The sequence below is a fragment of the Patiria miniata genome, unplaced genomic scaffold (genome assembly GCF_015706575.1).
Source record: "Patiria miniata isolate m_02_andy unplaced genomic scaffold, ASM1570657v1 HiC_scaffold_5, whole genome shotgun sequence".
Lineage (NCBI taxonomy): Eukaryota > Metazoa > Echinodermata > Asteroidea > Valvatida > Asterinidae > Patiria > Patiria miniata.
Window position 1 is genome coordinate 37,002,244 of NW_024037072.1, and position 13,306 is coordinate 37,015,549.

Here is a 13,306-nt window from a genome sequence, read left to right on the forward strand (position 1 = left end):
TCCGTGGTACAATTTTGTGCCGCTGCCCGCTTCGTTTAAGCATGGAAGATGTGTCGCCCACGGTACGTGCTCTTGTGCGAACAACGGCAATTATTATTAAGGCAACGTATGGAGTTTCGCGATATCCTATGCCAGTCATTTTCAATTCGGCGTCAGGTGCGCTGCGTTTTTCATTATCGAGAATAAATGTAACAGGTTTCGGTTACTTGAAAGGTCGGTGAGGAAAATATATCAATACAACTCGCTCTAAAAACAAGACATGCTTCCCGGCTTTGTAATTACTGGAAGGAAACAGTTTTAATGTACCAAAGATTACAAACAAATATGATACAACAGAGCCCGCGGTTACCTCAAGAAACAAGAACAAAATACAGCATCGAATGGCAATCAATTTTTCTAAAATCGTATTTTATTAGGCCTACAAACCGTAGTAATTTTTTTTCCTGTATCATAAAATTTGACATATGTATTTTTTTTTAGCATATGTATTTTTTTTTAGACAACTTCCTGTACGTACAGCTCGCCCACAATGTGACAACCTTGTAAAATACACACCATTTATGTTTGTTTTTTCGGGGTGAAACTCGGAATCAGAACGGAGAGTAAATATTTCAATTCATGATGATATCGTTTTTTAATTACCCTACTATTTCAACAATATAGACCTGCTAATGTCCTCGAAAAAAATTGACGATAATGTTTTTAACTGATGCGTTCGCCAGCACTGCCTTTGTCTCTTGTGCAGCATCTCAAAAAAGGACCTCTGCTCTAGTACCGTAACTATTCCCAAATTCCTTCATCAGCTGATGATAGATCTTTGTATCAATATTTTTGTGTGGGTAAAAAAAATACATAAGGCAAGCAATAATAGGAGGTGCTCATCCCCAAACTCTTACGAAACGAAAATGAAATCGTTCAGATTAAAACTTTAGTTTATTTAAGAAGTCTTGGAGCACTGCCTCCCACACTTTAGAAACGTCCCACAAAATGCCTATAACACTTCATCCTGCGTTAAACACCGTTATGGGAAAACGATATACTCTGGAAACGAAGGGTTAACTCGGCCAAAATATGAAGTTCAGATATTTTCAGAATTACAAGTTGGACTGATTTCCCAATTCATGTCGTTGACGTATACCATTTCTCGACACTGACATATAGCAAGTCTACTCGGTCCCATCCACGCACAGTGAATTTGTGAATCTCCTCCTTCGGCGCCTGGCATTCGCGAAGTTTTACCCCAAATTTGACAAGGAGTGACATTTCGACAAGTTTTCTAATGTCTCTTTTCATCAGATTGAATATAGTTAAGGGTGGCTTAGACCGATCAACGCACGAGCTCACTCAGAATACATCACGGCCGTGTTATATCCTGGGCATGAAGTAAAGGCGGAGAATATACAACAGAAGTCTCACCACAGGCGCTAGAGCTGATGCATTTCAATTTCATGACGTCATTAAAAAAGAAAGGAAAATAATCAAACACATACACGGACCTGATAAACAAGTGCTATCAAATTCACATGTTTCCATAGCAACCTCAAAGCCCAAATGAAGCAGTTATGATACCTTCTCCATCGTTTGTAGCGTCGCCATGACGTCTTTTGCTCATCGTTTTTGTGTTTATGTATAGGGATACGTTTCCCCCTTTTTTAAGTAATCATTTATAATAAAAAAAAAACACAAAAAAAACGTGTGGCTCTTGTTCCTGAACGACAATTTTGCAATTATCGGTTGACATGCGCAGACTGGCCGTGCGTGCTGTTACTTATTATTATATGTTTGGTTGCAATGGTACGGTTCATTAAATTGCAATAGTAGACATTTCGCCCGTGTTTATTTTAGGCAAGCGTACTATCGTCTGGCTGTCTTGAATCATTGAACTCGTGTCTTTAATGCCTCTCAAAGGCACAATAGAGACTAGTTCCCTGTCTCCTTGCGAGATCGTGGATAAAGTCCGAGTTAGTTGTTCCTTACTGTTCCGGGTCCTCAGAGGTTGAGGTCGGACGTCTTCCGCTATTGGGTCTAAGCTGGTCGGTGTGCGTCTCACTCCGGTCGGTGCGGGGTTGGTCATCTTGCTACCGGCATCCGACCTCTTGCGACGTTTCTTTTGACTGGTGGAGTCTTTGCGGTGCGGTCTTCTACTGGGCTCGGGTGAAGATGGCTCTGAATCCTCCCCGGTATCTACGACAGGGAGAGCCGATTTCTTACGGGTGATAGTGGAGGCAGTGAGACTGAGGGACCGGTCCATCATATCGGTCAACCGGTGGGTAGAAGCATCGTCGTCGGTGCCGGTCTCGTACGGGTAGGTCCGCTCCTCCGCCTGCTGCCTCTCAATCCTTTTCCGCTTCCTCAGGTTGTGGGCCCGCAGCTTGGCATTGAAGATGTCCTCCTCGTACTTCTCGGTGGGCAGGAGGACCCGGTTCTGCCTCTCGATCCGGCCCAGGTTGCGGAGAAAGTGCCGGACCTCCCACACCTCGTGCCGGTACTTGCGCAGGAAGGCCTGGTAGGCCAGGTTCAGGCGCTGGTGGCGCCGCTGCAGCTCGGCTTCCTGGGAGCGGTTGTTGCACATCATCAGCATCTCTGCCTCCTTGCAACCGAACTTACGCTGCTTGTAGCGAAGCCTCGGTGGCAACATCCAGCTGTTGTCGGCCATCTCGGTAGACTAAAATTCAAGCTCTCCTAAAGTATCCGGAGAGTATTCTTCACGAGGCGTACAAATTACAAACACACCAGCAAAAAAATGTCTTTCCGAATAGATGTTACTATTTTCTAATACTAAAGCGAATTACACTCCCGCGTATATATCATATTGTGGTCGCTACCTCCACGATTGTGACCACAACAATGAACCATGCATCTATGACTGTCGCAATTAAATATCAAGACCCAAACTTGGTAATTATGGCTTAATTTTCACTCCTAAAGTGCACTCACAGAGATTCAGATGTAGAATTGTTAAATGCATGCAAGGCGAGGTCATTTGTCAAACCCTTGCCTCTCTTAGCACACGACACGAGTAAGGAAATGCTACAAAAATAGTCACAGTGCTATTGAGGTTTCTATTGAAAAAAAGTTGAGAATGATGAATCGCCACTCTGACGAGCGACTGAGGTCACACGACATGCACTAAGCTTAATTAGAACACTTAAAAAGCATTACCAGTATTGGGGTAAACGTTTGCTTGCTGCACGAGAAACCACTCCATCGTTTCAAGTGGCCGCCATCTACTTCACAGGGCTTGCTCGTGCCGGCATAGAGGAAGGAGTTCGCGGTTTCAAATATCCAACTTTAAATTATTAATTTCATTAATCGAGTGCACTTTGACCTTCCCACTTGCACTGTGTATATAAACAAAAATCGTCACCATGGAGAAGGGTTCATTGTTAACTTACGGGGAAGTTTTGAGGTAAATAATAGTCTTTTTTTTATACAGCATATTCGAAAGTGTGACGCTACATTCCAACGCGACGAGCAGTGGCGGCGCCAGACTCTAAAGTTTGGAGGGGCAATTAGGGGGCAAGGAAATATTTTGGGGGCAGTCAAAATCAAATCTGATGATATCCAAAATGTAAGGGGAAAGTAAGGAAATTGACGTTGGTTGCACACTATCTATGGCTGTATAAATGCATGTGTGGCGTGTTTTGTCTACCAACTTGTTTATAAAGCTTTCATTGGCCCAAAATGTGCCACAGAAAAGATGATTCACTCTATATCTTCAACTTGGTATGAATCTTAAAGCTATAGTCCATCATTTGTAATTAGTGAATTTTGTTCGTTTGAAGCAACAAAAGTGTTCAAAATCTAATGAAGGATACTGAACAACTTACTTGATGAAGTTTCAGCTCAGCTTCAGCTTCATATTCCGAGAAAAACAGCATTCTAGGATCTCAATTTAAAATCAAAAGTTGCTAAATCATGTTTCGAATTGTTTTGAATTGCAACTTTACGCGAGGTTGCGCACTGATCCAACGAATTGTAGCAACCGAGGGCGCCTGTGCGTCGTTCCCAATTTAAATTTTCCTACGGTGTGTATAAATAAGCACCGTTGGAAATGCCTTCTTTCGTTGATTTCTTCAAAATGAGAGCTTGCCAGAAAGGATAATTTCACAGGGAGTTTAGTCCCCTTACTATCTTTCAATCAGTATGTTTTTCAACAATAATTACACCGGTTACTTTTTTGAATAGCTGCAAATGATGGACTTGGGCTTTAACAGAGAAGAAAATAAATAAAAATAATTGATCTATTAGATAAAGTGTTATTTTTTTTAAGTATATTCAACACTGAGTATTAAAAAAGTATGGAGAAAAAAAATTGGGCGCACGCAAAGATTATCCGACTGAAGGTATTACGTAGTCTTGGCAACCAGTTCTTCAGATTAGAGATAAGAATGGGGAAAATATGATTCAATACAGGACAGTCGCATCCTCGATCCTGCAATCCTGCCCCGGGGCGGACTAAGGAGATTAGCGGTCACTTTATAAAGATCTACGACACCAGATGGAGGTACGGGAAGGAGGATTATGAGGCGTCCATTATGTGAGAGGATTGAATGGGGAGATTTGAGAGAAGTTTGACAGACGATCTTTTTGAGACTTGTGGGAACCAGTACGGTCACCTTGGCTTATGGAGTGAGGCAAATGATCAAGATGTATTTCATCAATACCTTTTATTCTATTGATGTTCAGAGCAAAGAGAAGCTCTCCGCGTTTACCTTTACTATACTTTTGTACCTGTTCATCTGAATTCCTTTTCAGGGGTTCATTACGTCAATTTTACACTGGATATATATCTTGTGCACACATCCATTTCTCTGACATTATATGCAGCATCTCTTAGTAGTAAAAATGTTGTAAGTCCTGCTTTTAATTAAATATGTTCTCAGGGGCGGATTCAGGGATTTTTGCGGGGGGGGGGGGGTCATCAGCAAATCAGTGGTGAAATGTAGACAGGGTTTTTTTTCTCCGGACACTTTGCCTCCATGAAATAAATAAGTGGGTGAGGAGGGGAGTCTCGTACCAAACTTTCAGTGGGGGCGCTGTTCGAATCCGACGATCATGCACACTCAAATAGTGTACAAAATTCCCCCTTACCACAGCTGGCTACGACTCTGGCCGTCTGACGGACATATAGGTAACTGTTATCAAGGGCGGATCCAGAACACAATTTGGGGGGGGGGGAGGCCAAAAAAAATGGGACCCCCGAAAAAGTGGGTCCAAAAAATTACGGCGTGGGGTTCGGGGCCCGCTTAAGGGCCCCGAGATTTTTTTTGATTCTAGATGCTCTGTGGTGCGATCTGAGGCAATTTCTGACCACTTTAACCAATTTCTTTTGAGGAAAAGATGGTGGTGTACTCATTGCCTGCCTTTATTGCGATGTCACATAAAACAAAAACTGGTTTCGTTTTTTTTGGGGGGGGGCATGGCCCCCTTTGCCCCCCCCCCCCCCCCGGATCCGCCCTTGATTGTTATCAGCATAATTGTCATAACTTTTTTGTCGTGTCAGAGCAGGGGTGGGGGTTACATTATTCTATACTTTAATTTCATTTTTGTTATTTAGTCAGAGCCGCGCCATTTCTGGATCCGCGCCATTTCCGTTTTGCTCCTGACAACTGGGGCGCTGTTGCAGTCCTTGAAGGCGAACACTCTAAGGTTTGGGGTTTTCTGTTCAAATGGGTGAACGTTTTTGCATAATTTTTGCTCATTACCTTACTGTCACGTACTGAAACGGCAATGAATTGCCAAGAATAGAAAAATCTGACAACTTTTGGAACTGAAGCAGCTAAAATACTGATGATTTTGCCTGGAATGACATCACTCTTTTGCTCATGAATTAAACTACGGCATTTCAAAAAAGCATAAAAAAGCACCAAAAACAACCTTAAATATGAAAATTGAAAATGAAGTTAAGTGGGAAACAAGTGTACAAGATTGCTGAAAAAAAGATAATTTTGCGCTTGTAGTTATGAAAAGACATAACTTCTCATTTGATATACATTTCATCGATACACGGAAGTAATAGTATTGAGAACAACCATTCAATTCAAACTCAGCGTGAATTTTAATGTGTATAATACAACAAAAATATAGCATACACTATTATTTCATCAAAGTGGCGTGTTTATAATACTGTGCTCCCCTAACCAAGACAATTTATCAAATATATGAAAATAAAATATCTAATCAAAATAAAATACTATATCTATGGAAACAATTATGTCTATTAACAAAACAATTTTTAAGTAAGTGTATCTAAAAATTCTGATGATAAAGAATTTGTAAACGAAAACATGCGGTCTTTCCTGAGGTGGATACTTCCGAGTGCTGCGCTAAGTAGTCTTCTTCTTTTTTTCATTATTTCAATCAGTTGATTATCAATTTTAGTAATTGCCTAAAACAGAAATATTTGTAAATAAATAGAACAGAAAACCGCGTTAATTTCCTCATGCACCATGCGTGTGGAGTGCCGTGACCAAGTGGTCTGGGGCATTGAATTCGTAGTCTGCGGGTAAGTCTGCAGGTTATGGGTTCGAGTCCAGCCTGGGGTCATATAGTGCCCTTGGGCAAGGCACTTTGTCATTCATTGCTTCTCTCCACACAGGGGTAAATAGGTCAAAGTAAGGGCAGAGATATGGTTATTGTGATGGATTTTAGCTGCTTTGCGCCGAAATGGCAGCAATGGTCTTTTGAATGTTTCATTGGCCCAATGAGCAGGGGTAATAATGATGTAGCGCCGTCAGGGGCATTGTACTGTTTAATGCTTAAAGGTATAGGAGCAACGCCATCTTGATCTCATGATATCCGAGTATTTATCAGTTTAAAAACAATTCTTATTATGTGCTGTACTCCATATTTCGGAAAAGCACTGATTTCAGTCTGTGATAATGTCAGCTTTTCAAATGCTTAGAGTGATAGGCCTACGGATAAATTTGTCCTACGATCTACTGCCATCATGTCAAATTTCACTTGATTGTACTGTAAGCACAATGGAGTCAATCCATGAGGAATCTACAAGCTCCATCGGGCCGAGTTTCTCTTTTTGATCTGTACATCCACCCTCTCCCCGAAGTCATACGAGTTACCATTTTGCCTGGCCCGCACTCTCTGCCTCTGCACCAGGCGGTGCTGGGCTCGGGCCAGGTCCTCGAAAACCTTGGGGTCCGTGCCGGCCGTCGGTATGGAATTGCGGCCCCGGTAGATTTTACAGGTGTGGTAGGACTGCATGGACTTGCTGATCACTCCCAGGTCGGTAGCGGTGACTGTGCTGAGTCTCCGCGTGGCGGTGACGACGGGGACTTTGCCGGTCGAATCGCGGCGCGACGAGAGGGCCTTGGAGCTCTTCCACGGACTTCCCGGCGTTGAGGGTTGCATTCGTGCGGAGGGAATTTCGTCTCTGTCCAGGTTGGATGGAGTGGATGGTACATCTTTTGATGTATTTCTGAGAAAGAAATGCGACTTGACGAGAGGTTGGTGTGGAGAAACAGGTGCAGTCTTGTTATTGTTGTTAATGGATACACTGTCCATCGCTGGCAATGCGTTGGTATCAGTGACGGTAATCTTTGGTGGATTCGCGGCGTTGTCACTCTGGCGAGTGCTTGCCTGTCCATCAGCGCCCTCGGACGATTCTGTGTTCTGTTGCTTTTCACTCTCAGCAAAAGGGAAAAACTCCACGGAAATATTCTCGCACCATCTCTGGATTCGTTTCCTTACGTCCGAGGTCCCCGTCTGCAGGTTTGCCAGCGTGGATATCGTCAGTGTCGGCCGGTCCACGTCGGGGTATTTGCCCTCCTCCGTGACCGTGTTCGATTTCCCAGTTTGGACTGGATTGATTGTAGGACAGTGAGCGTGGGGCGACAAACTCGGCACACTTGTTGAGTTTGCTGGAACATTCTTTGATGAAGGAGCTTTTATCAGCGGCAGTCGTCCGAGGTGTGAGCTGGACTCGGGGAATCTCCATACGGAGGTTTTACGCGTCCTCCCCTGCCCCTTGTTTTCAGATGTTAGTTTAGGGTTAGGATCGGGGATGACTTCCGGAACCTTCATGCCGCTATACACGGTTGCAACGTCGCTGCTATCATCGGAATCGTCACCATCGTCGCCGACCCACGCAAACGGATCGCGCAACGTAAAGTCCGGAAAGTGGTTGACCGGAGTGACGGGTTCAGACATCCGTCTAGCGGGCTCACTGTTCGGTTTGCGACTGATCATTGGAGAGGTCGGCCAGCCGGTACCACGTCCCCCACCGCGTCCCATGCTGTGCTTCCTGGTCCGGACGACTCGAGGGCCTAGCGGACCGCGTAGCTCCGCTAGAAAGTCGTGCAGCTCTATTTTCTCCCGGTGGTGTGCGAGGAGGCTGGTCTGGAGTTCCTTCTGAAGCTTCTCCGTCTTCCTCTTCAGGTCCGCCTCGGCCTTCAGGCTGGCTGAGACGCGAGACTCCACTTCCTGGAACGAGACGGAGTAAGGGTCCTTTGCGAATCGGGAAGTCATCTTGCACGGTGGCTCTCACGCACAAGCCAGCTCAAATCATGACTCCCAATTAGTACGCTCTTCCTTTACCACACTTGATCATCATAAAGTCATGATTTCACAAGTTTGGTTCTTGTGTTCGTCGAAATCACAGTCGATTATGCATCAAGCGGCATGGCATCGTCGAAACGTGTCTTAACAAAGTAAACACTCAGCACTACTACAGCGTATGATATCCAGTTATCTGCCTACTTTCACCAGAGTGCTAGGCTAGTCCACGTCGCTTACGGCTCGGCGAATTTTCTTTGTCCGTGCCGGCCATGTACACGATCCTCTAAACAAAATCTGGACCTGGCTTAGGTGAATGGAGATTATAATATAACGGGTTTTGGCAGGTGCCGTTATATCAGGATTAAGGGGACGGGACAGTTACGAAATAAAAGTTCTTGTTTCCCCATAAGTAAATGTTACCAAAGACCATGTAGCGGCGGCGAGGTTCTCACCGTACCATAGGGGCAAGTAAAGGCGGGGCTGGATGTTACAGTTTGGGGTGCCCAATTTCTGTTCAACCCGTTAACCATGGTCACTATAGGACTACCAAATTACCAGGGGGGGACTGATGGGCGACGATTGTTTTATGGGGGCGTGCGCCCCGCCCCCCACGGCCCCTCCCCCCTTGGCTACGCCGTTGTGTCAAATATCATTTCAAACTCAAAGCAATCAATACGAGCAGACGAATCTTTCCTCCAAATTAATCTGTTGAATGACGTTTCTAACTGGATAGCCAACTTAATGGTGTTCAAATTCATGAAACTTACAAAAAATACATCATTAATAAGAAAAAGTAAACCGATAACATTTTTTTATTTTACTACTGTCGGGAATGAAGACGGGAGCTCATCCTTATCCAACAGGGAACACGTGTTATCCTATGTAATCCTCTTGTAATCCCTGCCCAAGGCTAATCCATTCATTTTCCTTTCCCTTGAGAAGATTTGTGCCACTTCACGGTCGGTTAATGAGATTCGATTTGCATAGTCCTACTTTAAGCTCGTTTTCTTGCAGAAGTTGAAAGCAGCATACAACAGTATAGTGATATTACATCATTGCTGGAAAGCAGAAATGCCCCTGAAATGCATAATAGGATCATTTGCATGTATCCCAAAAGTAGCCTTCCGAATTACAAAAAGCTATACTTGGATTAAAGATCGTACTGGTACTATTAAAACCGTACTAAACATCCCATGAAATTATTCCGTCTGGCTTGCTGTCATTTTGAGCAAATCAAGAATGAAGGTGATTTCCATCGATCAGTCAATTTTTGGAATGATTTTCGGAAATAAAAGAGTGCCACATAGACGAAAACGTGTTTCGTGATCAAAAGGCTATATGCGTGGTTTTTCACTGTTTTCTGAAAAAAAGTGTAATATCCACTTAGCTGAATCTTCAACAGTTAATATGTTTCGATGATTATTCTTTGGCTCTTTAGTGGTGTTATTATTGGAAACAAACAAAATGCAAGAAAAGCGAATGATCTTATGCCTTTCAATATGCTTTCAACCCAGCGTTCTTTTATGGGGAGGCTTTCTTTCGTTTATCGTCCGAAAGTTTCCCTTGTCCCATGGTTCATCTGAGGACTTGGTGTGCTGAGCATGGGCGTCAATCCAGGGGGAGAACAGGAGGACATGTGTCCCCCCCCCCCCCACACTTTTTGAAGGATGGGGGACACAATATCAAATGTCCCCCCCCCCAGATTTTTGAACTCGTGTGTCTCATTTACAGGGCCCTTTTATGTACTACAATATCTTTTGCTATAAAGAAAATATTGGTTACAGTTGTCAGAAATTGCCTCAGATCGCACCACAGAGCATCTAGAATCCATCTTTTCTGCCATCAAGTGATGTTATTTACCTTAATACGCATACGTGAAACATATCACGTGATGGATATAATATTTTATGTGATTTGAGATAAATTTATTTAGATTAGATTCCGCATGATGGAGCGTCAATGCGGCGTTGTGGTGCACCCGGTGGCGAAATTGGAGTTCAAGTTTTGATTATAGGCCCTACATAAGCCTATACTGAGTGCCGGTGAATGCCCCCCCCCCCCCCCCCCCCCAGTGAATTTTCTTTCCATAGTTGTGTTTAATCAAGTCCTATAGTTATCAATGACAAAAGTCACTTCTTTCATATTTTTTCTGGAGACTTTTCAATCAGAGGGAAGCAGGCCTAAAGTCCGAGTACCATTCCGTTAACAACTGCTGAGTGAATGATCGTGGTGACAGCGCCCTCTATTTGATTTGATTTTTTTTTGCAATGAGCTAGCCGGATGCATGACCAACATCTTGTAGCAAAAGCGGTAATTTCTTGTCAACATGTATAAGTCTGCATATGATCAAACTGCGACACACATAGCGAAAAAAGACCTTCCAAAAACGCATCTGCCCAGAGTCTGCGCCACTCAGTCTTAGGATCAAAGTCATCCAGGGATTCGACTGAAGACAAGAAGGGCTTGCGGGACTTCAGGCGCATGTTGGGCAGGTTTTCCAAATCAGCATGAATGAGAAGCTACAATCCTGGCTAAATCTCGCTGGGCCCCCGCCCCCCGTTCAATGTTGTCTCTCATTGCGCGGTGTGTGCTCCATCAGCTGGAGAGAACAACATTGACCGGAAGAGCGGAGGAGTGGTTGACCGTTGCTAGGCTCAGGAAGTGTCCCAACCATTTTGGCCAGGATTGTAGGTCAGGGTTAGCCTCGATGTGTGTATGTTCTATGGTACATCCATACAGGATTTACAACGAGGTAACAAGAATCAAGGTCCTTGCATTCAATTCAGCCGCCTACAGTAAGGAACCAGCGCGATAACGTTGATATTCTACATTTAAATGCCTTTCCAACTAATATCTTTTCATAAATAACGTATTTTATACAGGAACTGGGCCCTTCCCTGGATGCTATGTCCCTTGAATAACTACTTTAAATATAATAATGCCCATTTCATTATTGTAATAATATCATCTTTATTGCAAAGCTATCAAAATAGCATACACATACATACATCCCTTTGAAAATAAATATCCTTATTTCTCAAGTTAATATCACCGCAGATATTCTTTAATGGGACTTTATACAAGTTATAGTTATAATACGATTTAAAAATGTCCTTTTTTTGCTGGAAATCACTTCTATTTTAAAATAGAAATTTAATTTCAAGTTTTGATTTTTGTAGTAAAATAAGTATACATGTGTGTTGTCCCTCATTGTATAACAAGTCTGCGTTCAAAAAGTCACTACATGTACATTATGTTGTGTCAGGATAATGTTTCTCATACCTGGTGGACATACAATTATATTCATAGAATCGCAGCTACAAAGAAAGCAAGAAACCAATTAAATAAGATAAATAAAACTTATACCAGATTTCCCTTGACAGAATGATTGCAGACCATCAGATTTTTTAATCAGATTGCCCAAGTGTCTCCAAAATAAAACTGGGGAACAAAAGCAAATTGAAAGAGAGCAATGACCACTTCAATAAGCTGGCATGTACAGAAATATGCCAAGTGTTATCAGTCGACTCTCGTTAGTGCAAACTCTGTTAATACAAAATCCTGGTTATAACAAACATTAAGCCTAGGTCCCGACTGTGCATTTATGTGCACAATGAATGGGACTGATGTTCCTCTTAATACAAAATTCTGATATAACAAACAATTTGGCTAGGTCCGAGCGAGTTTGTTATAACGAGACTCGACTGTATGCTAAAATTGGTGAACAAAAAAACGGGTTACTAACCAGAGAGTCATGCAATGAATATTGCTTGTCACTGATCGTCAAATGATTTTTTGTTGTTGTTGCAAACCACATTGGAAGCAGCATTCTACTGAGCATCCTCACGAAATAGGATCCAAATCATGATCTACAATTCAATGTCAATGGCTGCAATTAGCACAAGTCTCATTACTCAAATTCTGCTAAATGCACATCAAAAATCTGTCAGATTTATCAAAAATCTGCCAAATTTCCCAGAATTACTCGAAATACACTATAAACACTTAAAAATCACATGCAGATTGGTAGTATTACCTTAATTAAGATTCAGATTACATAATAAGCAATCTAGTCACATAAAGATGTTGTGAAATTATTGGTAAATTTCGGGCAAAACGCGGATCCGCACCGGCCACGACCAAGTCCGTTTCCCATTGAACCTCGGCATCTAGACCAGCCAACCTGTCCCATTATGCAAGGGTTTGTTTGAAAGGGTTGAAGCTTTTTAAAAACAAATGTACAATTGTTTTGTTCAACTTTGCTGTTTTTCTGTCAAATACCCATTTTTGAAGAATGCTGCCAAAAATCTGCAAAAAAATCCATTCTGTCAAATTTTCTGTCAAACTCGTTTTCTAAAAATAATTCTGTCAAAGTTAGCAGAAAATCGGCTAAAACGGTCACTCTGTATACAAGGGCGGATCCAGAACACAATTTTTTTGGGGGGGCCAAACATTTTTTGGTCCCCCCAAAAAAGTGGGTCAAAAAATTACGGCGTGGGGTTTGGGACCCGCTTAAGGGCCCCGAAAAATGTTTGGATTCTAGATGCTCTGTGGTGCGATCTGAGGCAATTTCTGACCACTTCAACCAATGTTTTTTTTAGGAAAAGATCGTGGCGTACTCATGCCTTTATTGCGACGTACCGGTAACATAAAAAAAAATTGGTTTCGTTGGGGGGGGGGGGGCATGTCCCCCTTTGGCCCCCCCCCCTGGATCCGCCCTTGTCTGTAATACATGTATGTGTATCATATTTGTGACCTTTAACATATACTGCATATGTCCCTTACAAAT